The 10,511-nt window shown below is 37.5% G+C and overlaps 1 long non-coding RNA gene across 1 annotated transcript; it reads right to left on the bottom strand.

Annotated features, from left to right (window-relative positions):
- Positions 1 to 1,072: 1,072 nt before the first annotated feature.
- LOC123033668 lies at positions 1,073 to 6,755 on the bottom strand. Its single transcript, XR_006416623.1, has 3 exons — positions 6,745 to 6,755; positions 2,509 to 2,512; positions 1,073 to 1,267 (listed from the first exon to the last, which is right to left on the bottom strand). It is a non-coding gene; the product is annotated as an uncharacterized LOC123033668 (long non-coding RNA).
- Between the last annotated feature and the right edge of the window lie 3,756 nt (positions 6,756 to 10,511).

Here is a 10,511-nt window from a genome sequence, read left to right as displayed (position 1 = left end):
ATTCACTTTCAATTTAAATTTCATGTTCTCTCTCCTTCTTCCTGTATTGATAGGAGATAAGTAAATATCAACTAAAATTAGAAAGAAATGTGTTAATGAATCCTTCTTGGGAATATTCAGATTAGGGAGAATTCATCCATCCAGATGAATTGAGTACTGCTGCCTAGTATGCTTACTCCATTCCAGACCTTGAATTACAGTGACAAAATCTAAAGATGGATGAAAATATATTAGTTCATATTTTAATGCCATAAATACTTTCTTGATTTGCATTAATGGACCACTGTGTGAACTCCAAAACTCGCTAGCCTTTGAAATTCTCACGTATCAAAATTTGGAATAGAGCTATCCAATGGGAGCACACAAATACATAGTTGTTCTTATTAAGGAAAATGATATTTTAAAATGCATTATATTGGGGAAACAGTTTGCAAAAATTAAGCAAACACATTTATTGATTTACATGTGAACATTAAAAAACTACTCAGAGTTGACATGAACCAAATGGAAAAACAGAAAATAATCTCAAAGACTTAGATGAAATGAATTTAAAATTGAAAAAAAAAAAAGAATTTAAAAATCCTAAAATTGACATAACCATCCATTCCTACTAAAATATAGGCAAACACAGGCAATTTTAGTTATGTTTTCTATTTATTTATTTGTAACATTTCTATGCTGCCCCCATCACAACAAAGCCTCAGGGCGGCTCACAAAAAATACAAAAAAGCATACATAAACAATAACAATATAACAATTTAAAAGAAAAAAAAAACATTTAAAATCCCCGGTTGACAATTTGATCCCTCGCTCCTCTGCCACTTTGAAACCCTGCCTGTACTTCTGGCAGTTCTCGGTCCACATACTGCTGGAGCCTAACTTATAGAATTTTGAGCATAACATCATAACTGTGAAATGAGTGCAATGGTGTGGTAGTTTGAACATTCTTTGGCATTGTTCTTCTCTGGAATTGTAATGTAAACTGACCTTTTCCAATCCTGCGGCCACTGTTTTCCAAATTTGCTGGCAGATTGAGTGTAGCACTTTTACGGCATCGTCTTTTAGGATTTTGAATAGCTCAGCTGGAATACCGTCTCCTCCACTAGTTTTGTTGTTGCTAAGACTTTCTAAGGTTTATTTGACTTCACACTCGAGGATGTCTGGCTCGACGTCAGCGTCCACCCCATCGTGGTTATCAGGTATGTTAAGCTCTTTCTTGGGTAGTTCTTCTGTATAATCTTGCCACTTCTTCTTAATCTATTCTGCCCTGCCATTTTGGTCCTTTATCATGCCCATTTTTGCAAAAAAAATGTTCCCTTCATACCTTCAGTTTTCTTGAAGATTTCTCTAGTCTTTCCCATTCTATTGCTTTCCTATATTTCTTTGCACTTATCTCTTCTAGCTATTCTCTGGAATTCTGGCATCCAATTGGGTGTATCTTTCCCTTTCTTCTTCGCCTTACACTTTTCTTTCCTCAGCTATTTGTAAAGCTTCCTCAGACAACCATTTTGCTTTCTTGCATTTCTTTTTCTTTGGGATAGTTTTAGTTGCTACCTCTTGTACAATGTTGTGAACCTCTTTCCATAGTTCTTCAGGCACTCTTTATACCAGATCTAATCTCTTAAATTTGTCACCTCTACTGTATATTAATAAGGAATATGATTTAGGTTGTACCTGAGTGTTTTTTCCTACTTTTATCAATTTAAGCTTAAATTTTATAACAAGAAACTTATGATCTGAGCCAATCAGCTCCAAGTCCTGCTCTTACTGACTGTATAGAGCTTCTCCATTTTTGACTGCAAGGCACATTATCAATCTGATTTTGATGTTGACCATCTGGTGATGTCCATATGTAGAGTCATCTCTTGGGTTGTTGGAAAAGATTGTTTGCTATGACTAACATGTTCACTTAACAAAATTCTGCCAATCTTTGCCCTGATTCATTTTGTACTCCAAGGCCAAACTTGCCTCTTATTCCAGTTATCTTTTGACTTCCTTCTTTAGCATAGCAAACCCCCTTGATGGTAAGGGCATCATTTTTGCTGTCAGTTCTAGAAGGTGTTGTAGGTCTTTGTAGAAGGGATCTACTTCAGCCTCTTTGGACTTGGACTACTGTAATGTTGAATGGTTTGCCTTGTATTGGAACTGAGGTCATTCTGGAGACTGTACTCCATAATTGCTTTTCTGACTCTTTTATTGACTGTGACGGCTACTCCATTTCTTCTGAGGGATTCTTGCTTGCAGTAGAATGGTCATCTGAATTAAATTCACCCATTCTTGTCTATTTTAGTTCACTGGTTCCTAAAATGTCTATGTTCAGTGTTGTCATCTCATGTTTGACCATATCCAGCTTATCTTGATTCATAGACCTTACATTCCAGGTTCCCATGCTGTATTGTTCTTTACAGCATCGGACTTTCCTTTCATTACCATATAAATCCACAACTGAGTGTCCTTTCAGCTTTGATCCAGTTGCTTCATTCTTTCTGGTGCTACTAGTATTAGCACTCTGCTCTTCCCCAGTAGCCCATTAGACACCTTCCAACCTGAGGAGCTCATCTTTTGGCATCATTTGGCTGTTAACTGGCCAAGATGACCACAATAACAGAGTTGCAAGAGGAGGACCACACAACAGCATTTCAGCTGTTCTGTTACAGGTATGGGAATGAATGCATGATCAAGAGCAGCCATGCTGGTTTGAGAACATTTAAAGCACATCTTAGTCATGCTTTTTAAATCTGAAATGCTTTCCCTTGCTGCTCTTCGGTCTTGAAATGTTCCTGTGAAACAGTAATCTGCAAATCAGTTTCCTTGCTAACTTGTCACTGTTTTGTCTTCCATTTGCTTTTGCTTTTCCATTATTGTTCTCCATTTTTATGATTTAGGTGATACAGATTCACTATTGGAAAGCTCTGATAGTCTCATAATAAGAGAAACACTTTATACAAAAGGGGAGTGACAGTTAACTCCAAAGACTAATATAATCAAAGCCAAGTAAGGGTGTATGCATTTTGAAAAGAAATTTGTATTTGGCACTTCTGTGCACTTAGTTGAAGGAACACTTCTTTACTAATAAGAATGTGAAATACATAGCTACATATTCTGGTGTGTTCATGCATTAAATAATGCCAGACAGGTTTTATCTCTCCTCATTTGAGATTATTGTTCCTTTAGCTGTAACAAATGAGCACTTGTACTGAAACTAGACATTGCAGTAGACGCAGGCTTGTCACTGCCAGAACCAGAAAGTCACCACATCATTCTCTTTCTATTTTGTATAAAATCATGTGACAGACTAGTTCACCATGCCATACATTTTTCTCGCTCACCATAGTAGTGTCTTCTGTCCATAATAACCTGAATGGAAATTGGTCCAGATCGGATTATTTTGGTAACAGATTAAAAGCCAGGAAGCAGAGATAGGGGATAAATGGACCGTTCTTAACACAGAAAGATTTAAAAAAAGGAACCCCAAAAATCTTGCATTAACACCCACTTCACCACACAGTAGTATGTCGTGAGAAGTGAAATGGTCAAGTTTGCACATCATTCCAAATAATTCAGAGTAGTAAAAACAAAAATGAATTGCAAAGTGCTCCAAAAAGGTTATTTTCATCTGGGTTACAGAGTAATATAATCTCAAATGTGGGTTAGTGTAACTAAGTGTAAATTCATGTAAATTGGGACAAAATATCCAAACTTCTCATGTACACTGATGGAGTCTGAGCTCCACGGGAAGCAACTCAATGTAAAGGATAAAATCTATTACAGGAATCAAATTAAGAGGAAGTGAACAAAAATAAAATTGTCTATTCAATAACTGACAAAAAAAACCCCATAATGTGACTATAATTGGAATACTATGTACAGTTCTAGCAACTACATCTGAAAAGGGATATTGTAGAGCTGAAAAAGTGCAGAAACAGGGACTAGAATGATCAGGGTACTGAAATACCTTACTTATGAGAACAGACTGACAGCACCAGAGACTATTTAGCCTCGAAGGAAAGGAGGGCATAATAGATACATATAAAATAATGCAAGTTGTAGTGAACATGAATAGTGAGAAATGTTGTTCCTGCTCAAATAATACTAGGAGTCAATATCATCCAATTAAACTGAATAGTGAGAGATGTAGGACAGGTGAGAAAATGTGCTTTGTTAGGTATGGTATATGGTATATATGCCACCAAACTGGATGGCTTTCAGTGGGGATTTGGTAAATTCATGGAAAATGAAGTCATAATTAGTAGTCTAGGCTAGCTCCACGGGGAACAACAGTGGGAGAGGCCATTGCTCTCATGGCCTGCTTTTTGGTTGCTAATAGAAATTTGGTTGGCCACTGTGAGAAACAGGATGCTGGTCTAGGAACCTCTTTAAAGGAAGTAGCTCTCTCCCTATGGGGAATTTTTTTCTCTGAGTTCTCAGAGAAAGTTGGTTTTAAAATGAGGCAAGAATGTGGGAGTTCATTGCTGCATCGCTAGATCACGCTGTAGTTACGCCCGCCGTGACAGCCAATAGTATTGTACTTTCCTGTGTACCATATAAGGCTTGTGACCATATAAAGCTATGTGTAAGCTTCCTGTATTCTGCGTCTGCGCAAAAGCACTGGGGTGTTGGCTGCCTTGTACTTGACGGCGATTGACTGTAGGCACATACCTCTGTAACAAACTGTGAAGTAATAAATGGAGGTGCCGGTGGTGACGGGGGAGCAGATTGGATTGAAACAAATTCCTTTGTTCCCCTGAGAACTCAACCGAGCATGCTTTGTACCTAATCTCTCGACTGCAGTGTTTTCTTTCTTTCTCAAACTTTCTCGCGCCGATTGTCGGAGCCAGTACTCCAACACAAGAAGTGTTCACCCATCACTAGTAACATCACGAGGAAAGTTGTTTTGGGTAAACGTACACAGTAATGATGTGGTACATTTAGTATCACTGGACATTACAATGGAGAGAGAAAGACACAACGTTGCTGGTTCATTTGTGCTTTTGGTGGTTTGTTTTGCCTTTGGTAGCAGGCCTGTTTCTGCAATAACAAATTGCACATCAGAGTTAAGGCATTTCCCTCTGTCTAAATGGCAGAGAAGCAGTGAGCAACTTCCAGGAATCAGTGGGTGACCTTGGTCTGCACATTCCACCAGGGACTTGCACCCCTTTCTTCACTGCCACTACTGTACTAGCAAGGCAAAATAGACATGGCAGCTGGCATTTACAAAGATAATACTCTTCTTCACTGGCAGTGTGATGCACACAGATTTTGGTAGGAACATCACATAACAGAGGACCAGGAACAGGCTCACTCCTACACTGGGTTAAGCAAATTGGAAATGCTTAATGTTTCTGCCTGTTCTTTTCTCTGTTCCTGGAAACAATGATAGTTTCATTTCAGATCTTACCAAAGCTTCCATCAAAAAGGAGCAGACAGAACAGCTACTTTCAGTTACATTTTTAAAAATCTATAAAACAAGTAAGGTAAGATCCTTTTTGTAAGACTGGAAGAGAATGGTTTATTCTAACCACAAAAGAAAAGCAATATTTTTCAAAGCATTTAATGTTCCAAAAAAGCATGTTTTAGCAAAGCTGCACAAGATAAAAGGCTTTCAGATTCATTTAGTCTGGAAAGGTGTCAGTTTGTGTTCTGATCTGTGAAATCTATAGCTCAGGCAAAAACAGTAGGCAATTAGCAACTGATGCTTTTCACAGTTAAAAGTCAATTGGAGCCAATTAAGCTCCCCTTAAAAATAGGACTTTTGTAAATATGGTCATGAAAATAATCCATCTAATTGCTCTAGGTGTCATAAATACTGGGAAAAATTTTACAATTGAAAAATGAATATAAGTTGCATATATGTATAACATTCACACCTATTTTAGTGCTAAATTTAGCAGCCTTTCTTAATACTGGCTGTGCATTTCATTCAGCCAAAGGCCATCTCCTAAATTTACCTGATTCAGAACATCTCTGAATTAAAGCAGGTCCTCTGGAAAACATACTGAATTGGAACCCTTCCAAAGCTTTTTTAGTTATTCAGAGGGTGATAGAGAAGTATGCAGTTGTGTCTGCAACTACATATTCATATACAAAAGATTTTTCTCTATGATTGCCATATTTAAAGAATACTACATCTCAAAGTGTCATCTAATTCTGTCAAACAACGATAAAGCTATAGTTGTTTTCTGATTTCCATTTATAGTCAGAGAAAGGGACAATGCTTGGAATGTCCAAACTGAGTTGAATTGGTCAGCCACCAAATCTTTCTAAGGTAACTCCAACTTAATATCTATGTTTAACTAAATATGTATATCCGGATGATGGGGCTGGATGGGATAGTTCCACTTCTCCATTGACATATGACATACGTTTGTGTGTGCTTGTAATTCTTAGACTGTAACGCTATGCTCACATAAATGCCAATGAATTCAAGTAGATGGTACACCTGTTTTAGTGGTTATATGCATGGAGACACATGGTCAAAAGCAGAATCTGCTAACTCTGGGACTGTAGCTGTAGATGTGTTATTCCTGTTCTCCTCTCCGGTTACAGCTTGGACCCATGTGTTCCTGCTTGCTCATCCACCGTGTCTTCCAAACTAACAATCATGTTGTGTAAATGCCAAATTGTTTCAGAATAAGATCATGCTCCTCTGTGATCCAATCATGGGTGGGACAACTGATCTGGAATATATTTCAAAGATCTGAGTAGATGAGCTGCCTGGGGCTGATCACACCCAGCCATGTTGACTTAGGTCCTTGGTGCAGCATTTAGACATAATGGAGGGATGGTAGTACCACTGTGGTTCATTGCACATTCAGCTCCATCATCAGAGACGTAGGCTTAGTTCAGCCAGCCAGACAGGTCTGGGATGCTGCTAGAGTAGAATTAACCTTGCTGCCCAGAAGCCTCCCTAACTGAGCTAGCCAAGCCTTGAGCAAGATGGTGGAAGAACCAAGGATGATAAGTCTTGGCAACTTCAACATCCACAGTGAGGTTGGCTCTGGTCCTGCTTCAGACTTGATAGCTTTTACAACAAGCACAGGGCTATTCCAAGTTGTCACTCGTCCAGTGCACATAGTGAGACTGATCATCCATTTAATCTTTGCTGCAGTGATACCATAGTGGTTTGGGGTAGTGGGCATGGTTATAATAGCCCAGTTGTTATATTCAAACCACTGTCTGGTAATTTGAGTATGACAAACTATCACTGCTGGGACTTGCAGTGGCAGTTTTCCTACAGGGGTAGGGAAATGATTAGAATGGTTCACCCTCAAAAACATGCAGAACCCAATGGCATACTGAATGCTTTTGTGGATTTTCCAGTAGACAGAGCTAGTGATCACATTGAAGACCTTGTTTCACTGTGGAATGGAGATATGCAAAAGGCACTACCTCTAAAGGATCAAATGCATAGTTTGGAAGAACTTGTGGTTCATCTTTGTTACTGGAAGCCCAAATATTCTCAGTAGCTGGAAATGTTCTTTTATCAGCCTTAGCTAGTATATTAGCTATGTCTACTCCTAGACCATGATTGGCAATGATGGTTCAGGCACTGATAACTTCAGTGCTAAATTATTGAAGTGCACTCTGGGGAATACTCTTATGATAGGTCTGGGTGGTGCAGCACCCAGTCCATTGCAGAATGGACTTGTGAGGCTGCTGTCAGGGGATCCTTGCAGCAGCACTGAAATCCTCTCAACATTCCTTTACTAAGAAGAATGGCACTGGCAATCAATAAGCTAAGAACAGTCATTAAGTTTCAGGTTTTGTTCTGAATGCATAAAGCCTAAAATATTTGGAACAATTTTACCTAAAGGATTGCTTTTTCTTATACGCTCTCAACATCTGCTAAGATAAGTCATCATTCATAGAGTCATAGCATCATAGAATAGTAGAGTTGGAAGGGCCAAAGGCCATTCCCCCCCCCCCCCCCCCCCCCCCGCCGCTGTTGCAGGACACCAAATCACACCATCCCATTTAGATGGTGATTAGAATCTCTTGGTTTGTCCCTGTTTCTTTTTTTTTAATAAAGATTTTTATTTAAAAAAAATTAAACTAAGAACATCAATCATCAAATACATTGGACGTACTGGGTCAGCCCCGTATAACGTATCTTTTTAACATTCTATACTCAAGTTCAGATCAATTTATAAAAATTTAAAAATATCTTTAAATCTAAGCCAAGTCCCGTTTCTCCAGCCAATCATAAAAAAGGTCCCAAATTTGATAGAAGTCAGTATCTTCTTTCTCCTTCAGTAATAGAGTCATTCTGTCCATTTCTGCACAGTCCAGAATCTTTTTTAAAATCAGTTCCTCAGTGGGTAATTACTCACTCTTCCTGTATTGAGTAAGCACAATCCTCGCCGCTGTGATTAAATGTAGTATCAAATACATTTCTTGTTTGCTAATATTTTCCGGTATAATGCCTAACAAGAAAATTTCAGGTTTAAAAGCTAAGGGTTTTTGTAGCATTTCCTCAAGCCATTTGTGCATTTTAATCCAATACTTTTTCACACATTCACAGATCCACCACATATGGTAAAAAGTGCCCACATCATGTTTACATTTCCACCATCCGTTTGACATATTTGGAAACATCCTAGCTAATCAACTTGGCAACAAATACCATCTATAAAACATTTTATATAAATTTTCTTTATACAAAGTTGCTAAAGTTACCATAATGTTTCTTTCCCATAGCTTTTGCAACTTTTCTAATTCAATATTATATCCAAAATTTTGTGCCCATGTTATCATAGTTTCTTTAACCTGTTCCCCTTCCATCTTCCTGTCAAATAAGAACTCATAAATTCTTTAAATCATTTTCTCATCTGTTTTTAGCATCACTTGATCAAAGGCTGTTAGGTCTTTATAAAACCCCCATATTTTACAGTCTTTAGCATATCTTGATTGCATCTGCACCTTATACCACCAAGAGATATTGAGTCCCTGTTCTTGTGTTTCTTGATCTAGTTTCAGGCCTCCATCCTTATCCAAAATATCATCATATCTTATGATCCCTTCAAAATTCAATACATTCGGATACACAAAGGCTTCCATTGGTGAAAGCCATCTTGGTAATTTATTATACAATTTTGACTTTAACTTTTCCCACACTGACATTAATGATCTTAAAAAAGTCCCATGAGATTTAACCTTCTTGTACCACATATAAGCATGCCAACCCATTTGCAAATCATGACCTTCAAGATACAAGATTCTCTTATTTCACAAGGTTATCCATTCTTTTAGCCAAGTTAAAATAGACGCTTGATAATACAACATCCAATCAGGAAGAGCAAACCCCCCCATTCTCTTTAGATTCCTGAAGCATTTTTTATTTAATCCTTGGTTTCTTTTTTCTTCAAATAAATCTCAAAATTTGAAGATTTAGATCCTCAAAAAATTTTTTATCAATTTTTACAGGAATCATTTGGAACAAAGACTAAAGTTTTGGTAGTATATTCATTTTAACAAGTGCTATTCTTTCCATCAAAGACAATTGTAAATTGGCCCATTTTTCCAGGTCACCATTAATATCCTTCAATAATTTATCATAATTGTCTTCTTTCAAAGTTGTGCATTTAGCTGTAAGACAGATTCCCAAGTATTTAACCTTTTTAACTATCTGCAAATCCACTTGTTCTTGGAGTCTTTTTTTCTGATCTTGTGTACGATTTCAACTAAAAGTTTCATTTGTTCTTTATTTATTTTCATCCCTGTAACTTCACCATATTCTTCAATCTGTTGTAAAAGTTTAGGGATTGTTACAAAAGGTTCCTCTGTTATGAAGACCAAATCATCTGCGAATGCTTGCAATTTATAATTTTCATCTCTAATTTTAGTACCTTTAATGTTCTCGTCTTCCCTAACAATTCTATTCAAAACCTCTAAAGTCAGAATGAACAGTAGGGGTGACAATGGGCATCCTTGCCTTGTACCCTTTTGTATCTCTATAGCCCTTGTACGTTCTCCATTAATTAAAATCCTGGCCGATTGTCTTTGATAGATACTTAATATCGCATTCATGAATTTTCCCCCAAACTCCATTTGGTCCATCTGTTGCATCATGAATTGCCAATTAATATTATCAAAGGCTTTCTGGGCATCCAAAAACAGCAGGGCCATTGATTATTCCATGTGTGTCTCATAGTATTCCAGAATATTCAAGATAGTCCTCAGGTTGTTCTCCTGTTATTTCCATAGTTGTTACTTCTTGATTCAATAATTTTTGATACTTTTCTGGTAGTTTTGGTAAGTCTCCCTTTCAAATGTATTCTTGTGCCTTCTCGATCAGAATCTCCTCCTTCCGGTATAACCTTGCGAAAAAGTCTTCAGCTATTTTCTTGATTTGTGTATTTTGTACCTGTAGTCATCCTTCTCTGTCTTTCAGTTTCAAAATCAGTCTCTACTCTCTTTCTTTTTTTACTTTATATGCTAGCCATCTCCCCGGTTTATTAGCATTTTCAAAAAAATTCTGTTTGGCCAATTTCATTCGCTTAGTAATTTCATTT

This window comes from Varanus komodoensis, unplaced genomic scaffold, assembly GCF_004798865.1.
Source record: "Varanus komodoensis strain SLA01 unplaced genomic scaffold, ASM479886v1 scaffold65, whole genome shotgun sequence".
Classification (NCBI taxonomy): domain Eukaryota; kingdom Metazoa; phylum Chordata; class Lepidosauria; order Squamata; family Varanidae; genus Varanus; species Varanus komodoensis.
This window is presented reverse-complemented; position numbering and strand designations above follow the sequence as displayed.